Consider the following 15,662-nt stretch of genomic DNA (forward strand, 5'->3'; position numbering starts at 1 on the left):
GACAAGGTAAGTGCCCTATCATACTGGAGCCTGTGAGATAATAGCCTCAGATGAACCAACAGAAACCACTGAGGAGAAACTTCTTCCTCAGCCCATCTCTCTTTTGGCCAGCACTTGTTTGCTGCTATGTATGCCTCAGTATAATTAAGAAGAAAAAGTGATTTCTTAATTTACATATAAATTCTCCATAGCCACTATGGACCTTTGGCAAAGAAAGAGGATTTATTAGTATAATAAAACAAGTACTACATAAAAATTTAAATGCATGTTTTGAGATGTCCTTTACATAGCAATGAATACAGGAAGGAAAATAAATGCATCAGAATTGATAGCCTTGAAGAATGAGAATCGAACAGGAGAGATAGCGATATGGTTTTGCTGCATTTCTACCCAAGCCTCGTCTTGAACTGCAGTTCCCATAATCCCCGTGTTGTGGGAGAGATCCAGTGGGGGATAACTGAATTACAGGGGCAGTTACCCCCATGCTGCTGTTCTCATGATAGTGAGTTCTCACAAGATCTGATGGTTTTATAAGGGGCTTTTTCACCCACTTCACTCTACATTTCTCCTTGCTGTCACCATGTGAAGAAGGATGTGTTTGCTTCCTCTTATGCCATAATTTAAGTTTCCTGAGGCTTCCCCAGCCAAGCTGAACTGTGAGCCAATTAAACCTCTTTCCTTTCTAAATTAATTATTAGCAGTGTGAGAGCGGACTAATACAGAAAGGTTGCAAAAACCGGGAAGAATAGAAATAAAGCTGGAGGTATTTAACCTTGGGTGGTGGGTCTCTTTTTCAATCCTAAAAATACCTTTGCAAAAACTAAAGTCCCCCCGCCCCATTCCTGCAAAATCCAACCCCCTTTGCCTCCTTAGCAGACACCTTTTTTTTCAGTGAATATTCCAGAAGCCCAGATGGAGAAGGAGAGCCTGCCTGGTATCCACCCAGCCCTATCCTGTCCTCAAACTCTCATACCTGGGGACCTCTTTGTGGGACTGCTAATTGGGACTCTGTCACCGATGAATATAAAATCAGGTGAATAGACAGACTCTTGATTGAGGAAGAAGAAAACTAGGTTTAAAAATACTCCGCAGTTTTATTAGTGTATTAACCTGTGAGAAACATGGTAAGATACTGAATAAACATTTCTGGAATAAAGAAATATATTGTGTACTATTTAAAAAAAAAACTGACAGAACTGATTGAGCCACTCAGAGAAACTCTCAACTAAAGCCAACACAAGAGTCAAAAGGGAACTCGATAACATCGCCATAGTTATCACCAAGGAGATATGCCTTGGGGAAAAAAATCCTTAAAAAAGCACAAAGGAGACATTATTTTTATGATTTTCTCAACTGATATGCTCAATTACATAATGGACAGAAATATTCATTAGATCAATTTGACTGATGAGAAAAACAAAGCCCAAAAGGTCAATAGAATTAATGTCCAGTGATATGTAAGGAGCAAAGCCTGAATTCCAGTTCAGATCACAGGACTCGTGAGGCCCACATGCTTAACTGATAGACCACCCATTCTCCAACCACCATTGACAAGGTGATAGAGGAATTGAAGAAGTATAGGTAAGTCCCCTGTCAAGTTTTCTCTTAAGATGTACCTCCCTGTTACAGCATACCCTAAGCTACTGGGGTATGGTAAGATGCTTTTTGATCTCCCAAAAGTTGAAGAATGCTTTATTCAGGAATATGTGAATTATCTTACTTTAGAGAGTTTTCAAATAAAAATGATGGGTCAGGCACGGTGGCTCACACTTGGAATCCCAGCACTTTGGGAAGCTGAGGTGGGTGGATCACTGGAGGTCAGGAGTTCAAGGAGACCAAGACCAGCTGGTCAACATGGCAAAGCCCCATCTCTACTAAAAATACAAAAAAATTAGCCAGGCATGGTTATGCGCACCTGTAATTCCAGTTACTCAGGAGGCTGAGGCAGGAGAATAGCTTGAATCCAGGAGGCAGAGGTTGCAGTGAACCGTGACCCCACCATTGCACTCCAGCCTGGGTGACAAAATGAGAATCTGTCTCAAAAAAAGAAAAAAAGAATGCTAATTTGGCAAAGCCCCTGGAGACTGTGCAGGCCAGACTTCTCACATCATTTAGAGGAAACCAGTTTGCAGCGATATAAAGTTATCTGTCTGTGGCCACAGAGTTTATCAATAATGAAATCAAAACTAAAGAGTATTTTCTTTATCTTTTACTCTTTTTTTTTTTTTTTTTTTTTTTTTTTTTTTTTTTTTTTGAGACGGAGTTTCACTCTTGTTACCCAGGCTGGAGTGCAATGGCGCGATCTTGGCTCACCGCAACCTCCGCCTCCTGGGTTCAGGCAATTCTCCTGCCTCAGCCTCCTGAGTAGCTGGGATTACAGGCACGTGCCACCATGCCCAGCTATTTTTTTGTATTTTTAGTAGAGACGGGGTTTCACCATGTTGACCAGGATGGTCTCGATCTCTCGACCTCATGATCCACCCGCCTCGGCCTCCCAAAGTGCTGGGATTACAGGCTTGAGCCACCACGCCTGGCCTACTCTTTTTAATATATCGTGCTGCTTTACTTATGTCTCGAATGTCCTGACAAACACAGACTTATTAACCTTGTATCTTAATAAACAGATTTGTTGACCCCATAAGCCTTTTCCTGGACTATTCAGCCCTGATACATTCTTCTGTTTCTCTGATTCACATTAAATTTATTAATGCAATATCAAAATAATTTTATCCCTCTCTGGGACATAGTAAAAATTCTTCCCTTTTCTCTGGATGTCATAAATTTGTAACACGTGGAAAATACTTGTAAGTATTTTTATGCAAGCAAATCTAGCCATTAAAAAAGAAACAAAATTATTCCACAATATTATACACTGGCTACTAACTTAGAGGGATAAATCTCTGTGGGGTGTGTGTGTGTGTGTAAGGAGGGAGAGTGAATCAATGGTAGGTGCCCACATTTTTCATTAAGTGAGATCTCTTCTTAAGAGTTGGGAAGAAAATGAAACAAACAAAAAAGGTTAATAAATAAGCTTCTTATAAATAAAAAATTTAAGAATATATTTAACCAAAGTAGTAAAAGATCTCTACAAGGAAAACAATAAGACACTTATGAAAGAAACTGAAGAGGACTTACACACACACACACACACACACACACAATGGAAAAATATCTCATGCTCAGGGATTAGAAGATTAATTTTGTTAAAGTGTCTATATTGCCCAAAGCAATCTACAGATTCAGTGTGATCTTTACAAAAGTATTAATGCCATTCTTCACAAAAACTGAAAAAAAATTATACATGGAACCACAAAAGACCTCGAGTAACTAAAGCAATCCTGAGCAGAAATAACCCAGATTTCTGGAAGTTCATACATTATTTGGTCATTTAAAATAAGGTCATCATTGGGAGTTAGTAACAGTAACAAACTGATAAGTTGATTGTGCTATCATATGCATTGAGCTTTTTATCTGACCTGCAGTCTTTCTTGTTTCTTACTCTACACACACTCTCCCTCACCACCATTGTCATGTGTATTTCTCCTTGTGACACTGTGAAACCAAAATCATAGACTGAGAATTAGCGTCAAAAAAATAATAATAATAAGCCTGAGGAGCAACAGTTCAGGATTCCAGACATGCAGATGAAGGAAAGCAAATGCCAGGCTTCACCTTGGCAGTGATTTAAAAGGTGCTTAGAAATAAGTAATTACTTATGCTGCCTGAAGAAATCATATTGACAATATTTGAATACTTTGACTACCTATACCCAGAACTGGAAATTTATACTAAATAAATGAATCAAATGTTGATGTCTGCTATTGTTTAGCCATTTTCTATGATTATTTTAGAAAGAAAATTTTTATAAATTACCAAATATAAACTTACGATGAATATTCTGGTGAAGATATTTTATTAGAAGCATTTTAACTGCCAAGACACCTCAAAGCCACTAGAATAATATAAAAAAAAATTCAAATTCTAAATTTATTGCTGATTTGAGGTTGTTATTAATCTGTGACAAGCTTATCCCTACCTTTAAAATTTTTCTGTTGTTTCATGTGGAACTTCTTAAAGTTAAAACAAAGTTTCTCTTATTAAATACAAGCAAAAGTATCCAAATGCCAAATTGGATTATGGACTATTAAGCAAGAATGTTAAAATAAACTGTAATGTAATTATTAAATGTTAACAAAATCTATATGTAGATTTTTTTTAAAAGTATCAATAAATCAATATTTTCTGTTCTATTCTTTTTACTGCCATGATTTCATATGTGAAGTTCAATTTTTAAAAAATCACTATCTGCATTTATTTTTGGTCATTATTCTTACTTCTCATTTTACTTACTAAAATAATTCTGTCACAGGAAAGAAGCGGCTGTTAAAACAACTGACCCACTCTGCTGTCAAAAAACTTAGATGTATCACTCAGTTGAGTAGTTAGATAAGCAGATGAAAGTCACCCACGGTCTACTTCTATTCTTCCAGCTTCTCAAACCCTGAGAGCATGTGTGGTCATTCCAAGTTTCTTAAAGGCATACTAAGTGAAAAAGGCTATCTTGTGCCACATTGAGGATTTGATATATGAGTGTTAGCTAATTTTAATACAAGATGCTAATGGATGCTTTAAGCCACTATGAACAAAGTGTCCATAGGTTAAGAAATTCTGCGTAGTCTGCAGTTGCTTATCAGCATGTCTCAGTTTTGTATTTTCTTACTCCTGAGAGATACATAATTAGGTAATTATTTCTTTAAAACCTGGGGAAACTGCAACCCAGTTCCTGAAAGCCCTCTTGCCAACAAACTGACCAACTGTAGGGGAAGTCAGCATAACAGCAAAGAGAAAAGGGAAGACCTCAATCAACTCAGTGGACATGATCCTCCACGTCTCTGGTCAAGCTTACCTATTTGCGACTAGTATCTTATTCAGAATGCTTATAATTTGGTCCAGCAGTAACTACAATTGGAAAGTGAATACTGTCTTAATTAGCTGTACATGCATAATTTGTGCCATCATTTCTTTTTTGACCATTTCTTTTTAGAAGGTCGAACAAAGACCTACCTCAAGTACTTTGAGGAATGTGGAAGAAACTCTTATAAACCTCCTGTTTGACCAACCTATGAAAATAGAAAAGGGGAAAAAAGCCAAAACAAACCAAACTCAACGTTTTTGAAAATATTCAAAGAAAGGTCTTTGTTTCTTTGGAATACTTTCAATCTGAGGAGCAGAAATTATAGATATAAATAAGAGAAAGGCAGCAACAATTAATAATGAAAACATTAAAGTATGTATCAGTCAAGGTGTTTTCATCTGCAAGTAAAAGGAAAGCTGATGGGCAGCTGCTCAAACCTCAGGACACCAATTTTATGTAGTAGCTCATCAGGAGGAAAATGGTACCAGATTGGACAACATAATCAGAGCCCATAATCTACAATTCTATTTGGCTTTTTCCTACCTTCTCTAAATGTCACTTCACCCAATGTCAAAGACATTTTAAAGCAAGAAGGGAAAGAGATGGAATGTTAGAGCTTTCCCCTCACATCTGATTTCTAACAGTAACCACAATATTTCCCAGAATCCACCTAAGAGATATCTAATTTCTCTTTGTCCAGAATGGGGTCACCTGGAGAACCTCAACTTTGCAAAAGAAACTGGGAAATTAAATACTGGCAAAAAGGTAACAGAATTATAACCACATTTCTTAGAAAATGCAAGTCTGTTAGCAAAGAAGTTGTGGAAAGAAGCAAGGAATGATTATGGGTTAGTTGACTACGCTTGATTTATTTGAAAACTCTCTCTGATCTACAGAGATGAAAGTTAATGAAAGTTAATTATCTTTTATGACTGGTTCTTTATCTAACATAATTTGAATATGAAACGAGAAAAAAAGCTACCTAAACAAGCTATTTTCAGTGGATTTTACAGAACAATCAGCCTGCAAGATGGTCCAGAAAAAAATAAATGTAGTGATTTTTAATTCACATTACCCATATTAAATGTTCTGGTAATCTTGCAGTAAAGCTATAACAACAAGAGCAAACATTATCTAGTGTTTCTCAAATGCATTTATTCTGTTTATAATTTATTTAAATAATCTGTTTTATGTGACACCCACGGAACTCATCTGAGGGTATATTCCTCTTTTCATTGTTATCTCAGACTATACACATATTTTGCTTGGGAATTTGGCATTTCCCCAGGAAAGATCATCGAATATTATTGATGCCCCAAATAACATTTCACAGTGATGCCTATCAAACGTGTTTATTTTATTTTCTTTCTCTCTGAGCAGGCAAGGTATAAACCTAGAGTGAGTAAACAAGCACAACTCTTATTTACCAAAGATCTGACAGAAACATGAGTTTAACCAGGCAGAGGCAAAGCTGAGCACAAAGCTATTGGAATCTAGAATTATCACGTGGCCCAAGTAAATACTGTTTGACAGAAAATAAATACTGTTTGCTAAGACTCAGAGGCATGACAAAACCTGGAGACAGTCAATTCACTTGTTAATTTCAGTGAATGGCTTCATGTGGCATTTCTCTTTATTCAAATACCTATTCTGCAAATGGTTTTCCAGAAAATAAAGCAGAAAGTCATGGAAATAGACAAGTTCTAAAATTGCAACCTTTCCCAGCTCCACATACCATTTTCACCTTCCTTGACTCTCACTATTCACTATCTTAGAGTTGCCAATTCAAAAGTAAGTTTGAATTTAAAAACCATGGATGGGCTCTCATGTGTTCCTAAGGCTCATTAATGTTATTTCCAGCATTCATGGCTTCCAGGCTGATGGATAACACAAAATCAGTTCTTACGTGAATAGACTAACTCCATTTTCCAAAGGAAATTTCTCACTACTGTCATTTGCTGGCTCAAAAGACAGTACATCAGATTTTACGCATACCATCAGATCACTACAGTACCTTTCAACACAACCCATGCAGAACCCCTTGCACAATCCAGTGTCTCTCTGGGGGACACAATTTTAGTTATTCTTCATACACTTCCAATTTGATACTTCAGAGACCAGAACTCATTATGATTTAAAATTTTCTTCCTGCCAGTATAAATCCACCTTCTTCAGCTGTCAACAATTCAATGTTCCATGACCTAACAGCGTTTTACTGCATTCATTTTAGCAAATGGGATAGATAGGAATTTTAAGGCTTGGACCTTATAAATATAAATACATACCCACATATCTGGTTGCTACAAAGACTTCTAATTCCAAGTGATTTATCACAAATGCTTTTCTCTCCTCCTTTATCTTTCATGGTTGTGTTCCTCATCATGGTACTCTCAGGGTTCTCCAGAGGGACAAAACCAACAAGATATATGTATATATGAAAGGGAGTTTATTAGGGAGAATTGGCTCATGTAATCACAAGGTAAAGTCCCACCATGGGCCATCTGCAAGCTGGAGAAGAAAAAAGCCAGTAGTGGCTCAGTTCAAGTCCAAAAGTCTCAAAAGCAGGAAAGCTGACAGTGTAGCCCTCAGTCTGTGGCCAAAGGCCCAAGACCTGTGGTATAAGTACAAGAGTCCAAAGGCCAAAGAACGTTGAGTCTAATGTCCAAGGATTGGAGAAAAGGAAGGAAGCACTGGATAAAGATGAAGGCTAGAAGACTCAGCAAACCAGCGCCAGCTTATCTCACCTCCTTCAGCCTGCTTTGTTCTGGCCGCACTGGCAGCTGATTGGATGATACCCACCCACATTGGGAGGTGGGGAAGGTCTACCTCTTCCAGTCCACTGACTCAAATGTCAGGCTCCTCTGGCAGCACCCTCACAGACACACCCAGAAACAATCCTGTACCAGCTATCTAGGCATTCTTCAGTCCAATCAAGTTGACACCTCATATTAACCATCACACGTTAGGGGTGGCCCTTGTCAACCTGGCAACCATACACATCTCCTGAAATCATAATCCCCAAATAAAGACATAATTACACCTACCATAAGACAGCTGTCCTTCATATAACCAGAAGCACACTAATCCTTAACCTAAATATTATTAAAGTTAACATTTAAATGCTGATATGAAGTCAATGAATCCTATGTTGGATGCAGGAGAAAGAAATTAAAATGAAGATTTATTTTTAGTATAGATGCATACATATAAAAACATATTCTTAACAAAATAAGGAGGAAATACTCATGATAATTACAGTCCTCATTTTTATAACTAGTCATGTGCTTGTAGCTGATATTGATGACTACCTACTCCTACTACCCATTCTGTATTCCCTTTGCCTTCAGAAAGGACCTCAGCAGGTCATGGTTTTTTTTCATGATGGAGTGACCCAAACTTTCATTACTGAAGGAACTGGGCCATTTGTAGCCCTGTCTAGACTGGCTGTTATAGTTTCCCATTGTCCTTAATCACAAGGCATGGTAATACTAAGAGACACCCTAATGGATCTCCTGTATTCCACACACAGCCTTCTTTTCCTCTATTGTGGAGTAGTATACCGATTTCCTCATGATAGTCTGGGTCAATCACACCAGTCAACGTGGTAATTCCCTTCTTAGCCTACTGACTTAGAGTTAGGAGGAGCCCAAAGTGTCCAGGGGGCGATCTTAACCTCCAGTTTAATGGAATCTTTGCTGCATCTCCTGGTGACAGCATTCCTCCTTCCAGAACTAAGACCTCTAGGCCAGCGAACGTAATGTCATGGGAACAGGTAGCAAAAACTTTGCTAGTGGATTCCCAGGGGTGCTGGTGAGTGGTGCCACTTTCACTTCTACCCCCTTGATTGCTGGACCCCTGAATCCTGGCTATGGGAGAAATAGTACCACACATTGGATGCTGATTCAGAGCATACAGGGCCTTCTGGAGAACTTTGTCTCAGCCCTGCAAAGTATTGTCACCTGGTTGGTATTGTAATTGTGACTTCAAAAGGCCACTCCACCATTCTATCAAGCCAGCTGCTTCAGGATAATGGGGAACATGGTATGGTTAGTCAATTCCATGAGTGTAAGACCACTGGCACACTTCTCTAGCTGTGAAATAAGAGCCTCCGTCAGAGGCAATGCTGTGTGGAATACCATGATGGTGAATAAGGCATACTGTGAGTCCATGGATGGTAGTCTTGGCAGAAGCATCGTGTGCAGGATTGGCAAACCCATCTCTGTAGTAAGGGTCTACACAAGTGAGGACAAACTGATGCCTTTTCCATGATGAAAAAGGTCCAATATAATCAACCTGTAACCAAAAAGCAGGGTGATCACCCTAAGGAATGGTGCTACAATGGTGCCACTGTCCTTCAGAGATGTCCTAGAAAGGGGCTATATTTGGCAGCCGTCCACTTTCTGGTGGTGCCTGCATATTGTGCACAGCTATATGTACACCAAGACCTAGTCTTCTCTTCCTCTGTCAACTGATCATAGGAAGCTCCTCACGAGGCATCAGCGGGAACCATGGGCATTCAAGTCACTTCCTCATTTACTGACTTATGCCCTTAGGACCTGCTCAGTCAAGCCCGATCATGTACATATCACTTCCATCTGAGGATGGAATCCTGCTATGCATCCACAACTTTATGGCTAGATGGGTCAGATAGGCAGTTCAGGTCTCATGGTAACTTAGTGAACCATAGTCAACCATTCAGTTTCTATCAATGCCCAGTAACAACCCACAAGCTGTCTCTCAAAAGGGGAGGAGTTATCTGCAGAAGATGGTAGGGCCTTCTTCCAAAATCCTAGAAGCCTCTGTCATGATTCACCTATGAGGGTCTGCCAAAGGCTCCAAATAGCATCCCTATCTGCTACTGACACCTCAAGAACCATTGGATCTTCTGGGTCATGTGGTCTGCATGGCAGAACAGCTTGCAGAGCAGTTTGGACCTGTTACAGAGCCTGTTCCTGTTTCGGACCCCACTCAAAACTTGGAGCCTCTCAAGTCACTTGATAAATGGGCCAGTGGTACTTGAAGTACAGTAAAGAAACAGGCAAGGAACAAGGGAAAGAAGAGGAAGGAGAAAATTGGCCATTACTAGAAGTCACCATAAAATGGGTGTTTACAAAAATTATTATGCTCCATTTTCCTTGCTATCTGATATGGTTTGGCTCTGTGTCCCCAAACAAATCTCATCTTGAATTGTAATCCCCACATGTTGGAGGAGGGGCCTGGTGGGAGGTGAGTGAATCATTGGGACAGACTTCCCCCAAGCTGTTCTTATGATAGTGAGTTCTCACAAGATCTGTTTTTTTAAAAGTGTAGCACCTCTCCCTTTGCTCTCTGTCCCCTGCTCTGCCATGGTAAGACAAGCTTGTTCTCCTCTCACATTCCATCATGATTGTAAGTGTTCTGAGGCTCCCCAGTCATGACTTCTGTTAAGTCAGCAGAACTGTGAGTTAATTAAATCTCTTTTCTCCATAAATTATCCAGTCTCAGGTAGTTCTTTATAGCAGAACGAGAACAGACTAATATACCATCCAAAACTGTATGACTGCATGGGAACAAGGAAGATGCAGGAAGAAACACACTATACATACACAAACACACATACACCCTTTTAAAAACAACAGTGGTTCTGTCTTAATTTTTGAAATGGGAGAAGGGATTTCATTCTAGTTGATGAGTCTGATTAGACTCAAAGAAAACAATGTTTCCTATGGACAAACATCAGTGACGAGGAACATACCAAATCGATTCAAAATTGATTAAAGCTTTTATCAATGTGGCAACCTTGAAAACTGTTTCTAAGGTTTGCTTCAAGTTATCTTTTTTACTTGACCATGGGTGATACACACCTAATATTATCATGTCAGCAACTTAATAGAGAAAACTTTTATCACATGGAGTTGCAATTTTGCTTTTCTCTTGTATTATTTTATTGATTGATTGATTGATTTTTCTAGTGGCAATCTTAAAACCAAGTTAAGTGATTATCATGTTATGGGGGAAAAAATCAAGATTCAAAACAAAAAATTTTTGAAGGAACAATTCAGCAATATGTACCCAAAATAAAGTTCTGTAAAAAATATGCATATCATATAATCCAGTGACTCAAAATTTCAGTATTTTATCCAAAGAAAATTATTAGGCAGGAGGCAATGATATAACATTAAAATTTCTCCTTATGATTTTATTTTAAAAAGTAAATAATGCAGCCTGAACAGCTGAGTACAAAATTAGGTTTGATGTTATTAAATATTTTTTAAATAACATAAAATGATTTGGGTTTTTTTTGTTTTTTTTTGAGACAGAGTCTCCCTCTGTCACCACGCTGGAATGCAGTGGTTCGATCTCAGTTCACTGCAACCTGTATCTCCTGGGTTCAAGTGATTCCCCTGCCTCAGCCTCCTGAGTAGTTGGAACTACAGGTGTGCACCACCATGCCCAGCTGATTTTTTGTATTTTGGTAGAGACAGGTTTTCACCATGTTGGCCAGGATGTTCTCGATCACCTGGCCTCATGATCCCCCCTGCCTTGGCCTCTCAAAGTGCTGTGATTACAGCTGTGAGGCACCATGTCCTGCCAAAATGATTGTTTGAACCATAGAATGACCATGATATTTGACAACTGGGGGTTACAAGAAAGATACAATCAGTATTACAGCATAATGGCATTTTCTATTTAAATATTGATTGATTGACTGATTAATTAGGCACAATCACAAAGGTAGTGGTTCATGATCTCATGGATTTTGTAGTTAAATCTGATTAATTTAGCTGCAGGAATTATCTCTATACTCAATGCGGGTAAGATGTTCTGTTGGCTAAAATTCACAAGATTTATGTGGAAGCATGTGCAATAAGAGAATCAGGAAACACAGCTAGAACTAGAATCAAGAGCAAGAAACAAAGTAAGCAAAGGTCTGGAAAAAAAAATACAAAATTCTGTGGAACCCAGTGGAAAATAACCAGGAGAGAACCAGGGAAGCATGTGATCTGAGGGTAAACAGTATCAGGCACCCCAACAGGGCAAGCCCCTTAAAAGACATTTTAAAATCATGAGTGGAGAGTGTGGAGGGATATTCATTTGAAACACAGAGCAAAAATACATTAAATGCAGAAACAAGAGATAGTTTGTTAATTTTAAATTTGCACGCCATTTTGTGATTTAGAATGTGTCCCATGGAATTTTACCTCACATTCATCTGGTGGGTTATATGAAGCACACATTATCAAACCTACTTTAAGACGGCAAAATGTCATGTGCTGTGTTATCCCACAAAACCAAAAACCTTAACAATCTCTCACAGCACAGAGAGAAAAATCTGAGCTGTCCTGGAAAGGCTTTATGGAGCAGTTTGAAGAGTCCAGATAGGCTGAGTCATACAACTACCATGTAAATTCCATGAGGGTCAACTGCCTTGGCAGTACTGAATCATCGACATTGAAGCAATAAATACCAAAGAAGGAACAAGAGAAAACAAAATACATAAATGAATGTAGCTGATTACAAATATCATTCAAGTGTTGATTCCTTCAGACCAGAGACCACCCCCCACCCTCTGACCAGGAGGTCAAGGAGCAGCAAACAGCCTCCTGGGGGGGCTTGATGCCCTGCTGTGTGGTCTCCTCCCACTGAAGTGAGAAGAGATAAATAGGTAAATATTTTTTAATAGGCAAATATTTATCTAATGCCCAGTGAGGAGCAGGTGTTCGCCTGGACGCTTGCTTTTCCTGGCCTGGCTCAGGCTTGCTCATGGTTCCCCAGGGACACAGCAAGGGCCCTGTTGCCCTTGATGTCCTGCTGTCGACTCAGTCATCCAGCCAGAAGGATCCAATGAATAGGGCCACCCAGTCGGAACCTGGGGGCACCAAGACATCAGGCTCCCTTGTACTGATGAGTGGACATATCAACTTTCCCTTTCTCTCCATCTGCACACCAGACTTGAAAACGGTTCAAGATTCAATCTCTGACAGGAAGCAGAGATGGAATCTTAGTTGTTTCCTCACTGTAGCCAAAATAAGAATCAAAGGAAAATGAAGAGTTGGAAGCAATTTCAGTTGCTTCCTTCCAGTTTCAACCGCTTTTAATTTCAGTTGCTTCCAGTTTCAATTTCTTATAGTTTCGAACTTCTTCAGACAGGGAGTTCTGGAGGTATCCCTCCAGAACTAGTAAACAGCAGGCTCTTCCCACTCTCCTACCAATATATTCACTTTCTCCCCACCTGTGACGAGCACCTCGATGGAGCAGAGGGTCATGGAGGAACTGACCCTTTCAAAGGCAAGCCACGTGCCTCTCCAGGAGTAAAGGATTCTTTCCTCAAAATGAATATGTGTGTTAGGGGAGCAGAAGAAGCTGCCTCCAGGCCTGCCCTCCAAGACCCCCTTGCTGCTCCTTAACAGCTGGAAAAACATTATACCTGAAGGAGTGATTTTTAAGAAGCTTCCCTGTCAACTGTTACTTTAACATTTATTTCTAAATGCAGTTTAACCACTCTGTGCTAACAGCTGCAATCAAATCATGTAAAATGCTTGCTCCTGTCAAAGGGAAATACAGTCGGCCCTCTGTACTCACAGGCTCCGCATTCTCAGATTGAATAAATCTCAAATAAAAAAAATTCAGGAAAAAGAAACAAACAAACAAACAAAAATACAAGAATAAAAAACTATACAAAGAAAAATACAGTATAACGACTACTTACAAAGCATTTATGTTGTATTCTCAGTACCGTAAGTCATCCAGAGATGCCTTAAAGTACAAGGGGGAATATACCCAGGTTATATACAAGCACTATACCATTTTATATCAGGTACTTCAACATCTTTGGATTCTGCTATTCATGGGGGTTCTAGAACAAATTCCTTGTGAATACCAAGAAAAAACCGTATGTAGTTTGAAGGCGTCAATACTGGGTGCTTCAGGGGCTTTAAAAGTCAATTCTCAAAAATGAACTACAGGAAAGTTTATACACTTACTGTGAGTTCATGTAGCATCTACAGCTAAACCTGGGCTATCAGGGACAAGAATAAAAGTGAGGAAGGGAACAGTAGGAATGTAAGAAACAAAGGAAGAAAAATGTACTTCAGATTTCAGGGGACTTGTAAAGATGGTGAGCAGTTGTTCCCATTAAATGCAAAGCTGTATGCTTTAATTCAAAAGTCTGACGATAAGATATGACTGCCTTAGGATTTTATTCAGTTTTAAAAATTTCTCCAAAGGCTGGGCACAGTAGCCCACACCCAGGCAGGTGGATCACTTTAGGTCAGAAATTTGAGACCAGCCTGGCCAAGATGGTGAAACCCCATCTCTATTAAAAATACAAAAAAAAAAAAATCAGCTGGGTATGGTGGCAGGCACCTGTAATCCCAGCTACCTGGGAGACTGAGGCAGGAGAATTGCTTGAACCCAGGAGGCAGAGGTTGCAGTAAGCCAAGATCACGCTATTGGACTCCAACCTGGGTGACAGAGTGAGACTCTGTCTCAAAAAAAAATTAATAATAATACAAATACAAGTTTCTCCTCAAATAATTTCAAAATTTTATTTCTCCCCAAATAAAATCCAAAATTATGATGTCACATAATTCTCAGCACAATCCACAGAAATAAAATAGCTTCCATCATTTTCCTCTCTGAGAAAACATAGTTTCATCATTTTCTGAGAAAAGATAGTTCTCAGAAATACACAATATGATTTGTCCATGGTCATGCCTCAGTGAGATAGTGTGAAAGCTGAGATTCACACCTAGATCTTTTGCCTCTCCGATCTATGCTCCTTCTTCAGAGCAGGGGTAGTCAGAGTACTGCCCTGGGCCAAATCTGGCCCATAGCCTCTATTTGTGAAGTTTTATTGGCACACAGCCAGTCTATAGCTGCTTCAAAGCTACATAAGCAGAGCTGAGTAAGTAGTTATGATAGAGACCATTTCATGGTTCACATAACCTAGAATATTTACTAACTGACTTCTTACAGAGAAAGTGTATTGATCGCTGCTGTGCACCCACCCACCCTCCTACTTCAGGGTCATTATAAAACCTTTTAAACCAGAGGTCCACCTCTGATGATGGCTAAAGGAGTGGTCTGAGGCAGAATAATTGGCTATTACATCGATTTTAAAATTTCTCATGACCCCACACATCCTCTGTGGAGCGACACATTTGCCATCAAGTCTTTTCAGTTCAGCTCATGAACTGAGTGAAGCACTCACTATATCTAAGGGATGGTTTGTACCACTTGTATTTTATTTCATCAATAAAGAATCATAGCTCTATAAATATACCTTTCATTTAGCCATATAGATGGCTTATGATTTCACAGATCTGAATTTAGCACCTCCCACCAGGTGCATCCACTTTCCAGCCGAGGGCGTTAGTTTAGGACATCCTCCCCCACCAAACCCACGACCCAGCCGTTGGTCTCTCACTAGGGACAATTTCACTGTGTCCTCCTTGCAGGCTGTAAGATTTTATCACCCAGCTGCATAAAAGGATGCATCTTGTGATTTTCCCACAGGTTCAGATAGTTCAGGTCTGGGGTCCTCAGATGGGCTTCCTCATTGACAGGCCAGCAAAAGGGAGGAGGGAGTTAAGGGAAGGTGGAAAAGGAGGTAGAAAGGAGATTAAAAACAGAGAGAGAAGATGGATTTTCCCTGAATGATATTCCAACTGTTATGTTTTGATCTGTTTTTCTACCAGCCTGCTAGCTCCGTGAAAGAGGAGACCACATATGAGCTCCGTTCACTGACTTTCTGCCCTGGAACAGT

The 15,662-nt window shown here is 39.5% G+C and overlaps 1 long non-coding RNA gene across 2 annotated transcripts in view; it reads right to left on the bottom strand.

Moving 5' to 3' along the window:
• Positions 1-15,662, bottom strand: part of LOC141580728 (uncharacterized) — a 608,846-nt gene that overhangs the window by 592,306 nt on the left and 878 nt on the right. The gene's annotated exons all lie outside the window — the stretch shown is intronic.

The sequence above is a fragment of the Saimiri boliviensis genome, chromosome 12, assembly GCF_048565385.1.
Source record: "Saimiri boliviensis isolate mSaiBol1 chromosome 12, mSaiBol1.pri, whole genome shotgun sequence".
Classification (NCBI taxonomy): domain Eukaryota; kingdom Metazoa; phylum Chordata; class Mammalia; order Primates; family Cebidae; genus Saimiri; species Saimiri boliviensis.